Genomic DNA, 22,181 nt, shown 5'->3' on the forward strand with positions numbered 1-22,181 from the left:
ATTCTTCTGGATTCGGGATCGACAATCACGTTGGCCTCGGGAGCGTTCATTTAACGCAACGGCGCACCTTGTACCCATGCTCACATTTCAGTTTCTTGTCTGTTTTCTCATGCCGCAGGTACAACAAGCAAGCAGCAGGAAAACCGGAGCAAGCGCATCAGGTTCAGGTTGATTTGGACGAGGCGGTAAGGGCGTTCATTCAGCCAATCCCGTAGAGCAGCTCTTTGTCGACACCCACAAGCGAGATCAGATTAGCCACCAACTCATGACCCTTCCTGCAACAGATTTCGAATCGATTTACTATGTTACATTATTTATAACGGGGACACATGGAAGCGCTAGATAAACACCAGTTCACCGTATCAAAAGAAAATTGCATTTATCAAGCTCACCATGCCGTCCTCAAATTAGAAAATGTCACAAAAAAATATCGTGCTGTATTCAATTAATTCGGTAAATATATCACCGGCCACACATCGGCCCGCCGATTCAACGAGATCTCATCGGAGTTTGATTGCGATTTCGACAATATCGGTAAGTTGTAGCTCCCGAACATACTGACTTGACGAGAGGATTAAAAAGACCAGCTTCAGCACTATGGGCTGCTAACAGTAACCAACGGGCTGGCACCATCACCATTCCTGTCAGTAAGGGTTCTAAAACAACTATCCAAGGACTATCACCAACGATATCAACGGGCAGCTTCCTCGCTATTAACGGATGCATACGTCGACGATATATCAGAACTCATAGAATTGCAGACGGAGCTTGTCAGGCTGCTGGCGGAGGCAAAATTCAATTTGCGCAAGTGGAGCTCCAATTGTACTACACTCATGGATTCCATTCCAACGGAGGATTACGCTTACCAAATAGGCACAACGCAATCGAAGAAGGTGAAATGCCTGGGATTGGTATGGAATCCCGATTCGGATCAACTTTCTACATGTCCAAAATTAATTACTGTTATTAGTCTCAGTGCTCTCTAAGATTTAAGAAACCTTTGGTATTGTATCGCCATCCGCCGTTTTGATGAAATTACTATGTCAAGAATATTGGTTATGTTCTCTAAGCTGGAATAAACCCTAAAATAAAAGCATAGCCAGGCGGTGGAGCTTATTTGCAAGCGCGCTGCCCATCTTGTACCAACGTCGAGTCCCTCGATAAGCTTCAATAAAACCAGTAGGAGCCGTTGTATACAGTCGAGTTACAACAGGAACGGAAACAAGACTCAAGTAACTCCCATTAAAGTTATTTCGATACCGGGGTTAGAACTTACCGCAGCTCACCCACCAGCAATGTTACTATATTATTAAGTCGTCTTTGTCAATTCCAATTTCAACTACTTTTTTTGGACCGACACTGTAGTTGTCCTTTACTGGGTGTCAGCTCCACCTCGACTATAGAACACTGTCGTCTGCAACAGGACTGCTGAAATATTGACAGAGTAGCCCAGAACCATGTTCGTTTGGAGGACAACCCCGCGGCTTGCGCATCCCGCTGTCTGCTTCCCTCCACCTTGCTGGACCAGACTTTATGGTGGACAGGTTTTCGCTGGTAAGCGGAGTCGTCGTCGCGGCAGCCCTTTTTCAAAAAAAGACAGAATCTTCGTTTGCATGCACTTGCACTTCATGAAGAAAAGTTAAACAGCAACCTAATTTCTCACTAAAAGCTATTACTCATGACGATATTCTTAGACTTAAGTAATAAGCTTTCGAATTGGATTCAGCTTTTACGAGTTCATAAAGAAATTGCTGATTGCAATGATGATGTCGTCAAAGCGAACGAAAACTGGTCAAACTTATTCAGCGGAGATATCGATAGTCGATAGTCATCACCCGAACCGTGACCCGATAAGAAGTTATCGAAGCGGGACTATCACCATCGATCGCCCTGGTCACACTAAACGGCGCCTATATAAACAGAGGCCCAGCCTCAGGCCAGTCACTTCCGTTCCGATGAGCATCGAGGAAGCATCAACAAGGAGGAATATCCGGGTTAGTGTTTTGGTAGATAGTCTTGCTAAAGGTGGTGGATCCGTAAGAGCTCGGTTTTAAATTGGCTCTACGACCTGGTGGGGATCACCGGCGTCTCGGCTTTGTTTACGTAATTCAGCCCAGTCCCGGTCGTAATCACTGAACCCGGCCGGGCTGTCGGCTTCCGACTCGGAAACGAAACGCAGTAGACGACAGATCGAAACTAACGATGCCCGGCAGACCGAAACAAACGATGTCCTACACTCTCGAGTCCCACTCGAAATCCAAGTAGATCGTTCCTACGACCTACTCGAACGACGAGGCATGACGGAACAAGCAATCCACAGCTCGGCCCTTCCGCAGCGCCGACACAACGAACCAAGCAGTCCACAACTCGGTCCATCCGCAGCTCCGACACGACAAAGCACGCAGTACGAAGCTCGACCCTTCCGCAGCAGGAGGGTCCAGCTATCAACACTATCTATTATACCCTAACTCTATCCAATCATATTAAATATAAGCATACTTCATAGCGTTCTCTCTCTGTATCATTATTGGAGAAAGGGAGGTAAACCGTTCTGTAGAAGAAGTAATTTTCTGTCTCGAACCCTGGCCACGGCGAGCATCAGGTTCAGGTTGATTTGGACGAGGCGGTAAGGGCGTTCATGGAAATGGGTACCATTCAGCCAATCCCGTAGAGCAGCTCTTTGTCGACACCCACAAGCGAGATCAGATTAGCCACCAACTCATGACCCTTCCTGCAACAGATTTCGAATCGATTTACTATGTTACATTATTTATAACGGGGACACATGGAAGCGCTAGATAAACACCAGTTCACCGTATCAAAAGAAAATTGCATTTATCAAGCTCACCATGCCGTCCTCAAATTAGAAAATGTCACAAAAAAATATCGTGCTGTATTCAATTAATTCGGTAAATATATCACCGGCCACACATCGGCCCGCCGATTCAACGAGATCTCATCGGAGTTTGATTGCGATTTCGACAATATCGGTAAGTTGTAGCTCCCGAACATACTGACTTGACGAGAGGATTAAAAAGACCAGCTTCAGCACTATGGGCTGCTAACAGTAACCAACGGGCTGGCACCATCACCATTCCTGTCAGTAAGGGCTCTAAAACAACTATCTAAGGACTATCACCAACGATATCAACGGGCAGCTTCCTCGCTATTAACGGATGCATACGTCGACGATATATCAGAACTCATAGAATTGCAGACGGAGCTTGTCAGGCTGCTGGCGGAGGCAAAATTCAATTTGCGCAAGTGGAGCTCCAATTGTACTACACTCATGGATTCCATTCCAACGGAGGATTACGCTTACCAAATAGGCACAACGCAATCGAAGAAGGTGAAATGCCTGGGATTGGTATGGAATCCCGATTCGGATCAACTTTCTACATGTCCAAAATTAATTACTGTTATTAGTCTCAGTGCTCTCTAAGATTTAAGAAACCTTTGGTATTGTATCGCCATCCGCCGTTTTGATGAAATTACTATGTCAAGAATATTGGTTATGTTCTCTAAGCTGGAATAAACCCTAAAATAAAAGCATAGCCAGGCGGTGGAGCTTATTTGCAAGCGCGCTGCCCATCTTGTACCAACGTCGAGTCCCTCGATAAGCTTCAATAAAACCAGTAGGAGCCGTTGTATACAGTCGAGTTACAACAGGAACGGAAACAAGACTCAAGTAACTCCCATTAAAGTTATTTCGATACCGGGGTTAGAACTTACCGCAGCTCACCCACCAGCAATGTTACTATATTATTAAGTCGTCTTTGTCAATTCCAATTTCAACTACTTTTTTTGGACCGACACTGTAGTTGTCCTTTACTGGGTGTCAGCTCCACCTCGACTATAGAACACTGTCGTCTGCAACAGGACTGCTGAAATATTGACAGAGTAGCCCAGAACCATGTTCGTTTGGAGGACAACCCCGCGGCTTGCGCATCCCGCTGTCTGCTTCCCTCCACCTTGCTGGACCAGACTTTATGGTGGACAGGTTTTCGCTGGTAAGCGGAGTCGTCGTCGCGGCAGCCCTTTTTCAAAAAAAGACAGAATCTTCGTTTGCATGCACTTGCACTTCATGAAGAAAAGTTAAACAGCAACCTAATTTCTCACTAAAAGCTATTACTCATGACGATATTCTTAGACTTAAGTAATAAGCTTTCGAATTGGATTCAGCTTTTACGAGTTCATAAAGAAATTGCTGATTGCAATGATGATGTCGTCAAAGCGAACGAAAACTGGTCAAACTTATTCAGCGGAGATATCGATAGTCGATAGTCATCACCCGAACCGTGACCCGATAAGAAGTTATCGAAGCGGGACTATCACCATCGATCGCCCTGGTCACACTAAACGGCGCCTATATAAACAGAGGCCCAGCCTCAGGCCAGTCACTTCCGTTCCGACGAGCATCGAGGAAGCATCAACAAGGAGGAATATCCGGGTTAGTGTTTTGGTAGATAGTCTTGCTAAAGGTGGTGGATCCGTAAGAGCTCGGTCTTAAATTGGCTCTACGACCTGGTGGGGATCACCGGCGTCTCGGCTTTGTTTACGTAATTCAGCCCAGTCCCGGTCGTAATCACTGAACCCGGCCGGGCTGTCGGCTTCCGACTCGGAAACGAAACGCAGTAGACGACAGATCGAAACTAACGATGCCCGGCAGACCGAAACAAACGATGTCCTACACTCTCGAGTCCCACTCGAAATCCAAGTAGATCGTTCCTACGACCTACTCGAACGACGAGGCATGACGGAACAAGCAATCCACAGCTCGGCCCTTCCGCAGCGCCGACACAACGAACCAAGCAGTCCACAACTCGGTCCATCCGCAGCTCCGACACGACAAAGCACGCAGTACGAAGCTCGACCCTTCCGCAGCAGGAGGGTCCAGCTATCAACACTATCTATTATACCCTAACTCTATCCAATCATATTAAATATAAGCATACTTCATAGCGTTCTCTCTCTGTATCATTATTGGAGAAAGGGAGGTAAACCGTTCTGTAGAAGAAGTAATTTTCTGTCTCGAACCCTGGCCACGGCGAGCATCAGGTTCAGGTTGATTTGGACGAGGCGGTAAGGGCGTTCATGGAAATGGGTACCATTCAGCCAATCCCGTAGAGCAGCTCTTTGTCGACACCCACAAGCGAGATCAGATTAGCCACCAACTCATGACCCTTCCTGCAACAGATTTCGAATCGATTTACTATGTTACATTATTTATAACGGGGACACATGGAAGCGCTAGATAAACACCAGTTCACCGTATCAAAAGAAAATTGCATTTATCAAGCTCACCATGCCGTCCTCAAATTTGTGGGAGTCAGTATTTTCGGCTAAGTTGGCATTCATAGTTAAGACATTACCCATGGTAATTAACATAAATAGCCCAGATGCAACCCTTCAGTAGCAAGGATCCGATCCTCGCTAGAATACCAAAAATACCAGTTTTATGGATTTTGGGGATTTTGTGCATCCTACATCCACTCTAGACGCCATGATTTCCTCCTCTTTGTCGCAAGCTTCTCCCGAGATCGGTTCGTTCTCTGCAAAAAGTGCTATAATTTTCAAACCCGTCCGCATCCACACATCCGCGTGTGAAATTCTAGGAATTTTGGTTGAGCAGTACGACCTGTTATCACTCCCAATATTGGTGGTAAGATTATTCGACGATATATTGGAAAAATCTAATTGTAATTCCTGGAAAACAGCAGTGACCAGAGACACGTGCAAATTCTCGGAATTGACGGAAGTTTTACAGCCCTCCCTTTGCGCACAGCAAGGAGCAGGTGCCGCGTGCAGCGATTCATCAGCGGAACCATACATTTCTTCAGCGCCAGGCCATAATCGCCATTTGGGATTCTTATACCGCACACCGCGTGAAAGGAATCTGTCTTCTTTGCCACACCTGGATTAATTTCATCATCGGCAAACCATAAGCGGCTTCAAGGAACGCCGCAGTCAACCCGCGAGAGGTTTTGACTTTGCCAAGTCCGCTCGACGATCTACAAGTCAGATCACGTTGCAGTTCGGGCGAAAAACGCACCGGCGCCGATTCGGCGTAATTCGGGCAAGACAGCGGAGGCGGACGCCGCATCCCAATTGGAATTTCAGTTCCAATTCTGCTTCCAGTTAATTTTGGCCGGGACTGCCAACTCGTTTTTGTATCGCTAAAGCGATTGTAGTTTAATTTTCTTATTCTAAATATTTGTACGACAAGTTTCTAATTTAATTTACGATTCCTATTTAGCTTTTATACTTGCGTGTGTGCTTACGACATAGTATGACATATATACACCTAAATTAAATTATCCTACAGCGCACATCGATCGTCATCAGGCCTGCTGACTTCGTTGGAGAGTTCGTAAGAACGGCATAGCCGTAAATCATTTACATTCCTACATATATATTCATTCTTGTCTGAGCCCGCACACTTTTGGTACCAATATATACATGTAATTTTTCCACATTCGCGTATTGATATAAATATTAAATAAGAATCGTTTGCACTTATATAATTTAACGTAATCCGCCTAAGTGATTTCCTGTAATTTTTGAATAAGCTTGCCGCATATCGATAAAATATGTAATCAGTTTCGTAATAATTTAACGTAAACAAAATATCCATTTCTTTTCATATTTGATAATCTTGTACTGACACTCGATCATATAGAGAGTCTTTTGGCGTAAAGAACGCTTAGTTCTAAGGCTTTAGTGTTAGGATTTGTAGTATTAAGAACCATGAACCATATTATCGTATTTGCCGTATTAAATGAAATTTAAGATGAATTAATTTGTGATCTTTTGAGGGCACCTTAGAGGATGTAGCGCAGGGGTTGTTTTAAGGGTGGAGTCTAATGAGACTTCACAGGTAGGGTGGGTATAGAAGGTGGCCAATAACATCTGGGCCTCCGTCTTCGATAGGTACAGTCTCGTGTCCGAATCTTAGCCGATGGGTTAAAAATCCTTATCGTTACCGTCCCTCTGTCTACTATTGTTAGTTCTGTGACACTCTTGTTTCATCTTAACACAAACCCACACCCATATCCCTGAGTAGGCCGGTCAAAGCGTAGACAGAGGTGTTAGGGTGGACAACGCTCATAGAGTGTGTTCGTTACAGAATTAAATGGCGCCCAACAATGGGGCAAGCCCGATGCCTGATCAGGCATCTGTCGTTTGACAGCCGAGCTTCCCGAAAATATTTCAATCCATCCATTTTTGTAAAATTGTAGTTTCAGTTAGTATTTCATTTTTGACTTGGATTTGATGGTACTCTGGATAGATTCGGAGCCATACCAGCAGAAATGTTATACTTTTGTTACATGTTTTTCTATCAGTTCGGTCATAATCGGACATTATAGTTAAAAACATTCCATTTTGATTATTTGATACTTCGGAATTTTAGTTCTGATTTAAGGTCGGTTCTTTTCCAAGTTTTCAGTTTTCAAACCACATCTTCTATCCAATTAAAATCGAGATTTGTTCTAGCTGGAAAAATTCGGCTAGTCCCTCTTTTGATTGGTTAGACCTCAAAATACTATTTTTATATAATTAATTCCGCAAACATTTTCAGTTAATAATTAGTACCTATCGAACGAAAATCAACCTGCTGCTACATTACTCCTCAGGATAAGCCCCTCGTATTTTTATGATACTACCGCGTTCCGTATTTCTCAAGGATCTTTCTCGTCTTGTCATTGTTGAATGATTATCGTATACTTCTATCGCATATCGTATATTTCTATCGCATATCGTATATCTTCCATTTCTCTTTTTAAGTTTTGAGATTAGTTGGTTGTTTAGTTAGGTTTTAAAAATGTCGGTTAGGCACAGCAACGAGAACCTAGTTTCTCTAGGTGATGATGACTCAGTGATGTGCACCCTCTGCAACGCAGTAGTTTTCGAATTGGATTTAATTGAAACTGCTTGTAAACATTGCTTTCATAAGGCTTGTCTACAAAACTGGCTGCAGGATAGCAACACTTGTCCAACATGCTCTCAACCATGTTCTCAGTCCCAGACGGTATCTAATCCGAATTCCGGTATGCAAAATCGAATGATGACCAGATCTAGGTCTCGTAACGCCGATAATCAGAACATTATTATCGTCCCTCAGAATGGCAACTTGAATCCCCAGCAAGACAATAGGCAAACTATTGACTCAGATGTAACCGAAGACCCAGATCAGCAAAGGCTTGCGAATCAAATGCGAGCATTTCAAAAAAGCATGTTATAGAACCAGAGAACATTTCAAGTAACCATGACAGATACAATCACAGAAAAAATGACTCAGATGTTTAGTCAATTGAATAGGTCTACGTTTGTGGATAACAATACGCAGCACGAATTCCGTAACAATTCAGGACAAGTCGGTTTCCAGAACAATCAGGGTCAAAACAGTCAGCGAGTTAGGAACTCTCCGGATGTGCGAAGCGATCGCAGCGATCTTTCTTTGGATCGTCCTGACAGAATTTCAAATGTGATTTCCAACTGGCGAATCAAATTCAGTGGGTCAGCTGACGACATCGCAATTGAGGATTTTATATACCGAGTAAACTGTCTCACTACACAAAGCCTAAACGGAAATTTCGATTTGTTGTCGCAGTTTGCAAATTTGCTATTTGCAGGTCCTGCTCTATCTTTTCACTGGCATGTTCATAGGTCGGTAGATGACATGAACTGGCTTGTACTATGCAGACGCTTAAAGGAGAGATACTCAGATCAGAGATCAGACCGTGAAATAAAAAGTGCCATGCGTCGTCGTAAGCAGGGTTCAAACGAAAGTCTTGACGACTTTCTTGACGCAATGCTTATCATAGCTAATTCCCTCCGAGAGCCCATGCATGATAGTGAGCTAGCCAGCGAAGTGCGCCACAATCTTAAGGCAGATTTGAAACTTGAGTTACTGCATGTTGACACCCCTTCTTTGGAAGCTTTGCGTAAGGCGTGTCACCGCCACGAAGAATTTTATCGTAGCACTCGATCGAAGCCAATTCAACGCTCTAATGTAACAAAACGGTTTGTCAACACAATTCTTCACGAACATGACTCTGAAGATCAGTCCGAAGACGAAGCCGATGTCGAGGGCGAAGTCTGCGCAATTAAGCCTGCAGACAAATTCATATGTTGGAACTGTGATGGAACAGGTCACAGGTACCATGATTGTCTAAAACCTCGCCGTATTTTCTGTTACGGTTGCGGCATACCCGATGTATATAAACCAAATTGTGCAAAATGTAAATCGGTATCGGAAAACTCCAAGCAGGACATTCGCAAAATGAATGTCCGCCGTTAGCCTTGGATGTTCTTAGTATTCCGGATGCTGCGGCAACGGATAATTTACCTGATTTGTCTACTCCCAAACCTGATGAACCGACTACTAAAGCGTTCAATCCATATCACCTGTGCTTTCAAGAGTATCTTAAACGAAGGCTTAAACCTGTTAGTGTGAACTCTATCTTTGCTTACAAACGTCGTTCTACCTTGCGTATACGTAAATTCTGGATGCGCAAACGAGCTTTTAACCGTTGCATTATCTCATCAATCATCCACAAAAAGAATGACATCCGGCCTTTCACAATGGTGCAGATTTTCGGCATCGAATATTCAGCTCTCTTAGACAGCGGAGCCAACAAAAGTGTCATTGGTGGAAAGCTTGCCCAACAAAAAATAATTGACAAACTTTATAACAAATTCAAAAGCATAGTCCGTACTGCAGACGGCCAAACACAATCCGTGGCTGGCACAATCTCCATTCCCTTGACGTACAACTCTATAGATTCAAAATTAGAATTCTTAATAGTACGTTCTATTCAACACAGCGTGATATGCGGAATGGATTTCTGGGAAACCTTTGGCATTTTCATCCAACTTTCGTTTTCAGTTAACGAAATTGAATACAAACCCGAGGACGACCCCTCACACATCTGTTTACCCAACGCACAGAAATCAAAGCTGAAAAAGGTAATCGACTTCTTTCCATCATTCGAAAGTGAGGGCTTAGGTTTGACCAGATTGATAGAACACAACATTGACACATCTACCGCGAAACCAATCAAACAAAGGTTTTATCCTTTATCGCCAGCTAAGGAAAAGCTTTTGTGTGTCGAAATCGATCGCATGATTGAAATGGACGTCATAGAAGAGGCACCATCATCGCCTTGGTCTTCTCCGGTTACCTTGCACGTCAAACCTGGCAAGGTACGTTTCTGTCTCGATGCGAGGAAACTTAATGCAGTTACCATTAAGGATGCTTACCCGATTCCTATTATGGAAGGTCTGCTTAGTCGTCTCCCGCCAGTGCATTGCATTTCTAAAATAGATCTCAAGGATGCGTTTTGGCAAATTTGCCTAGATCAAGAGTCCCGTGCAAAGACAGCGTTCACGATACCAAACCGTCCGCTGTACCAATTCAAAAGGATGCCATTTGGTCGCACGTTCTAGTCTACCTTGATGACCTTTTGGTGTTGTCAAGCAGCTTTGAAGACCATCTTCTACATCTTTCTGAGGTAGCCACCCAGCTGAGAAAAGCAGGATTGACAATTAACGTCCAGAAAAGTCAGTTCTGTCTGAAAGGAGTAGATTACTTGGGATATTTGGTTGGAGAAGGAACACTTCAAGTTAATCCAAACAAGATTAGCGCTGTCAGTGAATTCCCGATACCATAAACTCAGAAACAGCTGAGAAGATTTCTTGGTATGACTGGTTGGTACCAGCGCTTCATTTCAAACTATTCCTCAGTCATATTCCACCTAACAGAGTTGCTACGTAGCAAAGTCTTTCAATGGAATGAACATGCTCAAGAGGCCTTTGAGAACATCAAAGCCAAGTTATGTTCTGCCCCATGTCTCGTTCACCCCGATTATGAGAAACCGTTCATTCTGCAGTGCGATGCCTCACTACATGGTGTTGGCGCAGTTCTGGCCCAATGTGACCAATCTGGCTGCGAACGACCAATAGCATTCATGTCCAAAAAACTTAACAAATCCCAACGTAACTATACAGTTACCGAACTTGAATGCATGGCTGTAGTCTTGGCAATAAAAAAGTTCAGGATGTATATTGATGGACATTCTTTCAAAGTAGTCACTGACCACTCCAGTTTGCGTTGGCTTATGAATCAATCTGATTTAAGCGGTAGACTGGCCAGATGGGCTATCAAACTTCAGGGTTACTCCTTTGAAATCGAGCATCGTAAAGGATGTGAGAATGTCGTGGCGGATGCTCTATCCCGTGCTTTCGAGGACGTGGAAGTTGCTGCGCTGAATTTTGAAGTTCACCCTGAAATCGATCTCGCATCAGATGCTTTCCAATCGGAAGAATATTCTGCACTCCGGAACAAATTCTCGTCCTCACAGCTACCTGATTTCCAAGTAGTCGACGACTTTATCTATCACCGTGCAGCATTTCCCAATTCAATTGACACTTCACCAGACGATTGCTGGAAATTGTTCGTACCCGAATCGTTACGCCAAAGCGTAATTAGTGCCGCCCATGACCAACCATCATCTGCGCATTGTGGAATGACCAAATGCCTAGAGCGCATTCGCCGCCGCTTTTACTGGCCAAACATGGTAATCAACGTGCGGGACTACATACGCAACTGCGAAACGTGCCTCACTACAAAGCATCCTACGCGTTCCTTGAAACCACCTATGGGCGCTCAAGTGCATAGCGAAAGGATATTTCAACGACTCTATCTGGATTTTATTGGCCCATTTCCGCGTTCCAAGTCTGGAAACATAGGCATATTGATTATCCTGGATCACTTTTCAAAACTCACTTTTCTAAAGCCAGTGAAAAAGTTCACCACTAAAGTGATAATCAGTATACTGCAGGACGAAATCTTTCCCTGCTTTGGTGTGCCCGAGACAGTCGTGAGTGACAACGGCACTCAGTTTAAAAGTTCTCTGACTTCCTCTCGAAATATGGCGTGCGCCACATGTTCACAGGCGCCTTTGCTCCGCAGTCCAACGCAGCGGAAAGAGTCAACCGTTCAATCAACGCGGCTTTAAGAGCTTACATTCGTTCGGACCAGCGTGAATGGGATGTTTTCCTCAGCAGCATCAATTGCTCACTTCGTAACTTCCTTCATCAGTCTATCGGTGTATCACCGTACCAAGTTGTTTTTGGGCAACATATGATCTCACACGGCCAGGACTATAAACTGTTGCGCAAGTTGGGTTTACTCGCCGAAGGTGATGTCAACCTTTCAAAAACTGACGAGTGTCAGAAAATTCGTGCAAGAATCCATAAACATCTGAGCAAAGCTTATGAGACGAACCAGCGCACATATAACCTACGTACGAGGCCTAGATCGTTCGAAGTAGGTCAAGAGGTGACAAAACGGAACTTTGCGCTGAGCAACGCTGCCAATCATTTCAACGCAAAGCTAGCACCAGTCGGAACAAAAGCGAGAGTTAAGGAGAAACTTGGTCAATCATTATATGTTCTGGAAGACATGAACGGCAAAGAGCTTGGTAAATTCCATGCCAAGAACATCTGGTGATCCCTCCTGACTCCTTTTTCAGTTTTTATTATTAGTCACAGGGACTAAAAATCAAAACTGTGGTTGTGGGAGTCAGTATTTTCGGCTAAGTTGGCATTCCTAGTTAAGACATTACCCATGGTAATTAACATAAATAGCAAAGATGCAACCCTTCAGTAGCAAGGATCCGATCCTCGCTAGAATACCAAAAATACCAGTTTTATGGATTTTGGGGATTTTGTGCATCCTACATCCACTCTAGACGCCATGATTTCCTCCTCTTTGTCGCAAGCTTCTCCCGAGATCGGTTCGTTCTCTGCAAAAAGTGCTATAATTTTCAAACCCGTCCGCATCCACACATCCGCGTGTGAAATTCTAGGAATTTTGGTTGAGCAGTACGACCTGTTATCACTCCCAATATTGGTGGTAAGATTATTCGACGATATATTGGAAAAATCTAATTGTAATTCCTGGAAAACAGCAGTGACCAGAGACACGTGCAAATTCTCGGAATTGACGGAAGTTTTTCAGCCCTCCCTTTGCGCACAGCAAGGAGCAGGTGCCACGTGCAGCGATTCATCAGCGGAACCATACATTTCTTCAGCGCCAGGCCATAATCGCCATTTGGGATTCTTATACCGCACACCGCGTGAAAGGAATCTGTCTTCTTTGCCACACCTGGATTAATTTCATCATCGGCAAACCATAAGCGGCTTCAAGGAACGCCGCAGTCAACCCGCGAGAGGTTTTGACTTTGCCAAGTCCGCTCGACGATCTACAAGTCAGATCACGTTGCAGTTCGGGCGAAAAACGCACCGGCGCCGATTCGGCGTAATTCGGGCAAGACAGCGGAGGCGGACGCCGCATCCCAATTGGAATTTCAGTTCCAATTCTGCTTCCAGTTAATTTTGGCCGGGACTGCCAACTCGTTTTTGTATCGCTAAAGCGATTGTAGTTTAATTTTCTTATTCTAAATATTTGTACGACAAGTTTCTAATTTAATTTACGATTCCTATTTAGCTTTTATACTTGCGTGTGTGCTTACGACATAGTATGACATATATACACCTAAATTAAATTATCCTACAGCGCACATCGATCGTCATCAGGCCTGCTGACTTCGTTGGAGAGTTCGTAAGTACGGCATAGCCGTAAATCATTTACATTCCTACATATATATTCATTTTTGTCTGAGCCCGCACACTTTTGGTACCAATATAAACATGTAATTTTTCCACATTCGCGTATTGATATAAATATTAAATAAGAATCGTTTGCACTTATATAATTTAACGTAATCCGCCTAAGTGATTTCCTGTAATTTTTGAATAAGCTTGCCGCATATCGATAAAATATGTAATCAGTTTCGTAATAATTTAACGTAAACAAAATATCCATTTCTTTTCATATTTGATAATCTTGTACTGACACTCGATCATATAGAGAGTCTTTTGGCGTAAAGAACGCTTAGTTCTAAGGCTTTAGTGTGAGGATTTGTAGTATTAAGAACCATGAACCGTATTATCGTATTTGCCGTATTAAATGAAATTTAAGATGAATTAACTTGTGATCTTTTAAGGGCACCTTAGAGGATGTAGCGCAGGGGTTGTTTTAAGGGTGGAGTCTAATGAGACTTCACAGGTAGGGTGGGTATAGAAGGTGGCCAATAACATCTGGGCCTCCTTCTTCGATAGGTACAGTCTCTCGTCCGAATCTTAGCCGATGGGTTAAAAATCCTTATCGTTACCGTCCCTCTGTCTACTATTGTTAGTTCTGTGACACTCTTGTTTCATCTTAACACAAACCCACACCCATATCCCTGAGTAGGCCGGTCAAAGCGTAGACAGAGGTGTTAGGGTGGACAACGCTCATAGAGTGTGTTCGTTACAAATTAGAAATTGTCACAAAAAAATATCATGCTGTATTCAATTAATTCGGTAAATATATCACCGGCCACACATCGGCCCGCCGATTCAACGAGATCTCATCGGAGTTTGATTGCGATTCCGACAATATCGGTAAGTTGTAGCTCCCGAACATACTGACTTGACGAGAGGATGAAAAAGACCAGCTTCAGCACTATGGGCTGCTAACAGTAACCAACGGGCTGGCACCATCACCATTCCTGTCAGTAAGGGTTCTAAAACAACTATCCAAGGACTATCACCAACGATATCAACGGGCAGCTTCCTCGCTATTAACGGATGCATACGTCGACGATATATCAGAACTCATAGAATTGCAGACGGAGCTTGTCAGGCTGCTGGCGGAGGCAAAATTCAATTTGCGCAAGTGGAGCTCCAATTGTACTACACTCATGGATTCCATTCCAACGGAGGATTACGCTTACCAAATAGGCACAACGCAATCGAAGAAGGTGAAATGCCTGGGATTGGTATGGAATCCCGATTCGGATCAACTTTCTACATGTCCAAAATTAATTACTGTTATTAGTCTCAGTGCTCTCTAAGATTTAAGAAACCTTTGGTATTGTATCGCCATCCGCCGTTTTGATGAAATTACTATCTCAAGAATATTGGTTATGTTCTCTAAGCTGGAATAAACCCTAAAATAAAAGCATAGCCAGGCGGTGGAGCATATTTGCAAGCGCGCTGCCCATCTTGTACCAACGTCGAGTCCCTCGATAAGCTTCAATAAAACCAGTAGGAGCCGTTGTATACAGTCGAGTTACAACAGGAACGGAAACAAGACTCAAGTAACTCCCATTAAAGTTATTTCGATACCGGGGTTAGAACTTACCGCAGCTCTCCCACCAGCAATGTTACTATATTATTAAGTCGTCTTTGTCAATTCCAATTTCAACTACTTTTTTTGGACCGACACTGTAGTTGTCCTTTACTGGGTGTCAGCTCCACCTCGACTATAGAACACTGTCGTCTGCAACAGGACTGCTGAAATATTGACAGAGTAGCCCAGAACCATGTTCGTTTGGAGGACAACCCCGCGGCTTGCGCATCCCGCTGTCTGCTTCCCTCCACCTTGCTGGACCAGACTTTATGGTGGACAGGTTTTCGCTGGTAAGCGGAGTCGTCGTCGCGGCAGCCCTTTTTCAAAAAAAGACAGAATCTTCGTTTGCATGCACTTGCACTTCATGAAGAAAAGTTAAACAGCAACCTAATTTCTCACTAAAAGCTATTACTCATGACGATATTCTTAGACTTAAGTAATAAGCTTTCGAATTGGATTCAGCTTTTACGAGTTCATAAAGAAATTGCTGATTGCAATGATGATGTCGTCAAAGCGAACGAAAACTGGTCAAACTTATTCAGCGGAGATATCGATAGTCGATAGTCATCACCCGAACCGTGACCCGATAAGAAGTTATCGAAGCGGGACTATCACCATCGATCGCCCTGGTCACACTAAACGGCGCCTATATAAACAGAGGCCCAGCCTCAGGCCAGTCACTTCCGTTCCGATGAGCATCGAGGAAGCATCAACAAGGAGGAATATCCGGGTTAGTGTTTTGGTAGATAGTCTTGCTAAAGGTGGTGGATCCGTAAGAGCTCGGTTTTAAATTGGCTCTACGACCTGGTGGGGATCACCGGCGTCTCGGCTTTGTTTACGTAATTCAGCCCAGTCCCGGTCGTAATCACTGAACCCGGCCGGGCTGTCGGCTTCCGACTCGGAAACGAAACGCAGTAGACGACAGATCGAAACTAACGATGCCCGGCAGACCGAAACAAACGATGTCCTACACTCTCGAGTCCCACTCGAAATCCAAGTAGATCGTTCCTACGACCTACTCGAACGACGAGGCATGACGGAACAAGCAATCCACAGCTCGGCCCTTCCGCAGCGCCGACACAACGAACCAAGCAGTCCACAACTCGGTCCATCCGCAGCTCCGACACGACAAAGCACGCAGTACGAAGCTCGACCCTTCCGCAGCAGGAGCGTCCAGCTATCAACATTATCTATTATACCCTAACTCTATCCAATCATAGTAAATATAAGCATACTTCATAGCGTTCTCTCTCTGTATCATTATTGGAGAAAGGGAGGTAAACCGGTCTGTAGAAGAAGTAATTATACCCGTTACTCGTAGAGTAAAAGGGTATACTAGATTCGTCGGAAAGTATGTAACAGGCAGAAGGAAGCGTTTCCGACCCCATAAAGTATATATATTCTTGATCAGGATCACTAGCCGAGTCGATCTAGCCATGTCCGTCTGTCCGTCTGTCCGTCTGTCCGTCTGTCCGTCTGTCCGTCTTTCCGTATGAACGCTGAGATCTCGGAAACTATGAGAGTTACAATACTGGGATTAGGCACGCAGATTCCTGAGATTCCTGCGCAGCGCAAGTTTGTTTCAGTAGAGTGCCACGCCCACTCTAACGCCCACAAACCGCCCAAAACTGTGGCTCATACAGTTTTGATGCTAGATAGAAAATTTTAACTGAAATGTATTGTTCTCATCAATACCTATCGATTGACTCAAAAAAAAGTTTGCCACGCCCACTTTAACGCCCACAAACCGCGAAAACCTGTGTCGCCCACAATTTTCATGCTAGATAAAAAATTTTAACTGAAATGTATTGTTCTCATCAATACCTATCGATTAGTCCAAAAAAAAGTTTTCCAGGCCCACTTTACCGCCCACAAACCGCGAAAACCTGTGACGCCCACAATTTTCATGCTAGATAAACAAATTTAACTGAAATGTATTGGTCTTGTCAATACCTATCGATTGGTCCAAAAAAAAATTTGCCACGCCCACTCTAACGCCCATAACGCTTAAATCTGTATACCGCCGGTAGGTGGCGCATTTTAATCTCGCTTTGCTACTTGCATATCCCTATTTAGCTGAGTAACGGGTATCTGATAGTCGAGGTACTCGACTATAGCGTTCTTCCTTGTTTTCTGTCTCGAACCCTGGCCACGGCGAGCATCAGGTTCAGGTTGATTTGGACGAGGCGGTAAGGGCGTTCATGGAAATGGGTACCATTCAGCCAATCCCGTAGAGCAGCTCTTTGTCGACACCCACAAGCGAGATCAGATCAGCCACCAACTCATGACCCTTCCCTGCAACAGATTTTGAATCGATTTACTATGTTGGATTATTTATAACGGGGACACTGGGAAGTGCTAGATAAACACTAGTTTACCGTGTCAAAGGAAAATTGCGTTTATCAAGCTCACCATGCCGTCGTCAAATCGGAAATTGTCACAAAAAAATATCGTGCTGTATTTAATGAATTCGGTAAACATATCACCGGCCACTCTCTTAACGATCACTTACACATCGGGCCGCCGATTCAACGAGATCTCATTGGAGTTTGATTGCGATTCCGACAATATCGGTAAGTTGTAGCTCCCGAACATACTGACTTGACGAGAGGATGAAAAGGACCAGCTTCAGCACTATGGGTTGCTAACAGTAACCAACGGTCTGGCATCTAAAACAACTAGCCAAGGACTATCAGCCACGATATCAACAAGCAGCTTCCTCGCTATTAACGGATGCATACGTCGACGATATATCAGAAATCATGGAATTGCAGACGGAGCTTGTCAAGCTGCTGGCGGAGGCAAAATTCAATTTGCGCAAGTGGAGCTCCAATTGTACTACACTCATGGATTCCATTCCAACGGAGGATTACGCTTACCAAATAGGCACAACGCAATCGAAGAAGGTGAAATGCCTGGTATTGGTCTGGAATCCCGATTCGGATCAACTTTCTACATGTCCAAAATCAATTACTGTTATTACTCTCAGCGCTCTCTAAGATTTAAGACACCTTTAGTATTGTATCGCCATCCACCGTTTTGATGAAATTGCTATTTCAAGAATATTGGTTATGTTCTCTAAGTTGGAATGAACCCTAAAATAAAAGCATAGCCAAGCGGTGGAGCATATTTCCAAGCGCGCTGCCCATCTTTTACCAATATCGAGTCCCTCGATAAGCTTCAATAAAATTAGTAGGAGCCGTTGTATACAGTCGAGTTACAACAGGAACGGAAAAAAGACTCAAGTAACTCCCATTAAAGTTATTTCGATACCGGGGTTAGAACTTACCGCAGCTCATCCACCAGCAAAGTTACTATATTACTAAGTCGTCTTTGTCAATTCCAATTTCAACTACTTTGAAATTGTATGGTGGCACACCCACCAAACCCCAATGTCATCATGGAGTATCTTCAGAAAAGAATTTCTGGAGTACGACAGACGAGGGAAAAGCAATGGAAAGAATTACACTTAGGTACAAGAGGAGGATTACCTAGCGAAGGAATATACACGAGAGCTCCGGAAACTCATGAGATTTACTACGCTCACAGAAGAGAAAAGACTGGAGTGGGGGTTACCCAAAACAGTCAAGTAGAGTTCAAACGTGGAGAATGCCTATCACCACCGGAAGACCTCGAGGCCCTCCAATCACATAAACACACAACACAGCAGAGAACACCACAAACGCCGGACACTCGCTGGTGATACTAAGAACCACCTGGAATTTGCTGCAGAGCACCAAGAAATCAGTGGAGACCTCAAGAGCCACCACAGGCACTAACCGGAGGCATTACAAGATCGTTCGACATGAATAAAAGATGCTCAAGGTGCAAAGCAGTGGGACATATGGCACGGGGGCGCACCAATCAGCCAAAAGTGTTCTGCTAGGTATGCGAACAGGATGGAACACGCACGATACATTGCTGTCAACGGGAATAAAGTTTAACGGCCACCGCTTACTCGCGCAAGTCAATATAGGAAACACAGGAGTTCGCGGAGCCATTGACACGGGAAAAGAAAGCGAGTAACCGAAGCCATTAGACTAGCAGACGGAAAAACCGAACAGTCACAGAGATACTGGAAGCACCATTACTGCTCGGAAACCAAATTAGCACAACCACACTTGTAGTCCTCGACGAGGTGATCGGAAACCTGCTACTGGGAGTAGATTTCTTGGAACAGTGCAACGTCTCATTAAAATTCAGAGGCATCACAGCAAGAATAAAGAAGAACAATTAAAACCAACGCATCGCAACAGGCGATTTAACAGAGTCGGAGATCCAAGAAACCCTCAAAAGGGAATTGGAGATGATGAGACAAATCAAGGGAGTCAGTTTCATTGCCAGCCACTTTATGAAGCACGACCTCCCAATTAAACAGAGGTACAACCGCCGAAACTCAGCAAGGCAATCAATAATAAATGAAGAAGTGGACGAACTCCTGGCACATAACCTCATTGAACCCTCGTATTCCGCTTACAGCTCGCCAGTAGTAATCGTAAAAAAAAAACAAACAATGGAGACTATGCGTATACTACAGGCAGCTAAACGAGCATTCAGAACGAGATGCATACCCGGCACCGCGAATGGATCACATATTCAACCAACTACGGGAGTGCTTATGTAGCACACTAAGTCTAAAAGTGGCTACTGGCAGATACCGATGGAAAAAAGTAGTAAACTGTACACCGCTTTTACTGTACCAGGACTGTTTCAGTGGAAAGTAATGCCTTTCGGATTGCACACAACCCCAGCCACTTTCCAAAGAGCCCTGGACTCAGTCATCGAACCACAGATGGAACCATTCGCATTCGCATACCTGGATGACAAAGTGGTCATCTACTGACGAATCGGGAACACCTGGAGAAACTGTAAGAAGTGATAAGACGACTTTGCAAGGCAAACCTAAGGATCAACACGGAGAAATGCCACTTCTATAAAAAAGAGCTAAGATATCTTGCCCACTTAGTCAGCGCTAGAGGTATACACACCGATCCGGAAAAGATTGCTGCGATCCTTAACATCCCAAGCCCACAGACGACGAAGCAGGTACACATCTTCCTGGGGGTAGTCTCATTGTGCAGAAGGTTCGTTCCTTACTTCACGGAACTGGCTCAAGCGCTGCACAACCTGGTCAAGAAGGATACGAAGTTTAAATGGAACGAAGAGACAGAAGAGGAAACCAAAAAATTTAAGAAAGTTTTAAAAGGAGCACTATTCCTAACTTGCCTGACTTTGAAAAGACCTTTGTTCTTTAGACGGACACCATTAACAGAGGATTAGGAGCAGTTTTAACTCAAGAAAGCCAGTCGAAAACATACAAAGACAAAGCCATCAAAAAGAAGTGCCTAGCAATCCACTGGGGCACTTCAGCAGTACGTACGACGCTGCGAAACATGACAACGTTACAAGACTTCACAGCAACAGGGGGCGGGGAAAATGCTGACACAAATTGCATAAGCACTCTGGGAAACCCTCTGCGTAGACTTCGTTGGCCCACTACCGAGGTCTAGTCACGGGGACAACATGCTACTGGTTGCATTCGACAAGTTCTCGAAACGGGTAAAGCTAGCAGCCGTCAGAAAAGCAGCAATGGAAATCATGATATAAGTACTACGAGAGCAAATTCTAACACGGTATGGAGCACCGAAAAAACTCATCTCGGATAACGGGGTACAGTTCACGAGCAACAAGTTTAAGACACAACTCCAGAAATGGGGAATTGTTAACCAGCTGACAGAACTATACATTCCTCAGGAGAACCCGGCAGAGAGGGCAAACAGAACAATGAAAACAGTGATAGCCCACTTCTCTGGAACGAACACACGCGGTGGGACGACTGGCTACCCAAGATATCAATGGCAATCAAAAGCAGCAGGTCGGAATCAACCGGATATAGCTCTGCTTATACATTATACGGACGAGAAATACGAATACCTGGAAAACTGTTCAACGAAACCACACCCGGATACGAAATGGTGAAGGAGATTATCATGGCACAATTACAACGAATTATAGAAACAAGCAAGTTGGCACATCGGAACATCGGAAAAGCAGTACAAGATCAAGCCAGGGCGTATAACCTACGGAAAAGGGACTTGAGGCCCAAGATAGGAGACCTCGTATGGGAACGGCAACATCCATTATCCAAAGCAACCATTGGGTTCGCAGCCAAGCAAACACCAAAATACGGGGGTCCATTTAAAGTAACAGGCTGCGTGTCTACAGCAATAGCAATGATCAAACACACGACGACAAGAAAGACATACAGTGCGTTCATTAACGAACTAACCACCACGTATTGAATAAGACTTCACATTTAGTGTGAAGGTCATCCGTTACAGCATGAAAAACAAACTAAAGAACTCGCTAGCAAAGTATTTGGGGCTGTGGACGTGGAAGGTCCAGCATGAGTAGGAAGGCCGACAAGGGCAGAACCAGTCGCGAGACAGGGACCAACCCAAGAAGGCAGAAAACCAATCACTTTGACGACGACACGGCAGACACAACGAGGAAGGACAACGAAATAAAAAACCCATGGAAACAATAACCCAAACCACAGATCGAGATCCCCCAAAGCAAGGACAACAACTGGAACAAATCGCCACCAACTCGCCGATTTCCAGCGCCCACAGACAAAATGGGTGACCCCGAGACGCCTCTCTACTTATCACCATCGATCGCCTTGGTCACACTAAACGGCGCCTATATAAGCAAAGGCCCATCCTCAGGGCAGTCACTTTGCATTCCGACGAGCATTGAGGAAGCATCAACAAGGAGGAATATCCGGGTAAGTGTTTTGGTAGATAGTCTTGGTAGTGATAGCGGATCCGTAAAAGCTTGGTTTTAAATTGGCTCCACGGTTAGGATCACCGGTTTCCCGGCTTGGTTTACGTAATTCAGCCCAGGCCCGGTCATGATCACTGAGCCTGGCCCGTTTTTG

General features: G+C 44.5%; 1 protein-coding gene and 1 long non-coding RNA gene across 2 annotated transcripts in view; both read left to right on the forward strand.

The window, feature by feature from the left end:
- The window catches only part of dpr21 (defective proboscis extension response 21), a gene marked incomplete at its 5' end in the record, with an annotated part of 428,500 nt that overhangs the window by 123,368 nt on the left and 282,951 nt on the right, over window positions 1–22,181 (forward strand). The gene's annotated exons all lie outside the window — the stretch shown is intronic.
- LOC136117520 (uncharacterized) lies at window positions 5,362–6,795 on the forward strand. The gene is made up of 2 exons (XR_010655053.2): window positions 5,362–5,662; window positions 5,718–6,795. It is a non-coding gene; the product is annotated as an uncharacterized lncRNA (long non-coding RNA).

This window comes from Drosophila suzukii, unplaced genomic scaffold (genome assembly GCF_043229965.1).
Source record: "Drosophila suzukii unplaced genomic scaffold, CBGP_Dsuzu_IsoJpt1.0 scf_4, whole genome shotgun sequence".
Lineage (NCBI taxonomy): Eukaryota > Metazoa > Arthropoda > Insecta > Diptera > Drosophilidae > Drosophila > Drosophila suzukii.